We start from the raw sequence: 2,500 nt of genomic DNA, 5'->3' as shown, positions 1-2,500 counted from the left end.
TGTGTGTGTGTGTGTGCGTATGTGTATGTGTGTGTGTGTGTGTGTGTGTGTGTGTGTGTGTGTGTGTGTGTGTGTGTGTGTGTGTGTGTGTGTGTGTGTGTGTGTGTGTGTGTGTGTGTGTGATTCAGCATGATCACGTGTTGAACTAGTGATCGACAGTATTACCATCCCGTATGAGAGCTAAGCTCATATATTCCCGACCTATGGGTAACACTATGACCTTATACACGCGCACGCGCCCACACACACACACACACACACACACACACACACACACACACACACACACACACACACACACACACACACACAAACACACACATATATACACACACACACACACACACACACACACACACACACACACACACACACACACACACACTCGGTGGCGCAGTTGGATAGAACGATGAAACTACTAGCATGGTGGTGCGCGTAGTGCTTGGTTCGAACCTGCCCAGGGCGAAATTAATTTCGGTACAGCAAATGCGCTTTCGGGTCTTATACTCTGACGACTCGTGGGCAAAGTTGTGTGTGTGTGTGTGAAAGGTCATAGCATTACCCATAGATCGGATCTACGAGCTCTGAGCTCTCTTCCAGGAGGGAAATAGCTGTCGATCACGAGTCGAACACGTGATTCAAAGACCAAGTGAATACACACAAACACACACGCGCGCGCACACACACACATACACCACACACAAACACACACACACACTGCCTACGAGAAATGGAGTGTCAGCTCGCAGTGTAGCGATGTTGAAATTATTTCAGCCCTGGGCAAGAATCGAACTCAGACCGTTGAATTACCAGTAGGCCATCGAGCCGTGTGTGTGTGTGTGTGTGTGTGTGTGTGTGTGTGTGTGTGTGTGTGTGTGTGTGTGTGTGTGTGTGTGTGTGTGTGTGTGTGTGTGTGTGTGTGTACGTGAATGCATGCGTGCTGCCTTAGTGTTTGCTCCCATAATATCGAATATAATAATTTCTGTAGAGATCTGACGCTTTGTAGATCGTTTTCTCCGAATAAGAAGAAAGGATTACTTTTCACTATTCTTGGAAAATTCTTAGTGTCAAGCTTAAACAATCATTCTCACTTTTGTTATGTGATTACATTGTTTTTATTCATTACGTACTTTTCGCACCTGACCTATATGTCGGAACAGCGTAATGTATATTGTCACATCCACCTCTAACCTAAAATAATCAATTAGTAAATTAAGGACATAGGAGGACAATAATAACTCTCATAGATATTGCCTCGTCCCGTAAAGATGGGTGACAAAATAGAAATAACTATTTTCAGTATCATCTATATCATATATCATCACTACTGAGGCAACGTAAAAATATAGATGATTATTTTCATATGTTGAAATAAAAGTTATATTGATCATATCTTCATTACATGCTATCATAATATTCATACATATTCTTATACATGTGAAGTAGAGCTTAAGATAAAGATCAGTTACCATTACTTGCATCCAGTAGATCTGTACTGAGATTCTGATCTCCACAATATCATTATTGATGAATGATATTCAACGCAAACATTTCAATCATTATGTTAAGTACACATTTTAAAGTATTGTACTCTATATTAATCTCAATGGAATAGAACAGCATGTGGTTGCCATGACGTGACATGTGTATACATGAATATCAAACATGATCATTGAATATCTAATCAATCTCAAATTATCAGAATAATAATGAATTTTCAATACCACACAAAGTACAAGTCTATATAACTTAGATAATCTTTGCTCTTTCCTTCTTTACATCAACCCCCTATTTATCGTAATAGCAAACAGGCTAATTCATGCATGTGTAAACTGAATTGCCCAGTAACACAGCATATGTGTTATTCCTTTGATTGTCAGAAGGAAAGAAATTGATTCCACTCTTGGCTCCACATTCGAAAATAAACAGTTCTAACAATGGACATATTGACATAAATATCTTGTAAATATAAATCATACATTGTTCATACATCACAAGAAATTAAAACAAATACTTCTTTGAATTCTCACACACTAATTAGAACGCAATAATCTCAAATATATAACATACACGCAGATATGTTCATCTTCAAAATACTTTGATTTCGTCTGGCGAAATGCGCTTGTGTGAAGCGAAGAAACCGAAAGACACAACACGGTAGAAAACACAATACCTACAAGGGGTGATTATGGTGCAGTAACAATATATGTATGTATAAATATATATACAGTATATATACATATATATATGTATATGTATATATATATATATTTATATATATACAGTATATATATGTATATATATATATTCATATATACAATATATATATATATTTATATACATACAGTATATATATATATATATATATATATGTACAGTATATATATTTATATATATATATATACATATATGTATGTATATATATTTAATCTCATGTTTACAATAATAATTAAATACACATTCAATTTGTTATATTTTCATTCAAGAACGTATATGCGCA

The sequence above is a fragment of the Oratosquilla oratoria genome, chromosome 8 (assembly GCF_046742065.1).
Source record: "Oratosquilla oratoria isolate Oo_2021 chromosome 8, ASM4674206v1, whole genome shotgun sequence".
Taxonomy (NCBI): Eukaryota; Metazoa; Arthropoda; class Malacostraca; order Stomatopoda; family Squillidae; genus Oratosquilla; species Oratosquilla oratoria.
Note: the sequence above shows the minus strand (reverse complement) of the source record.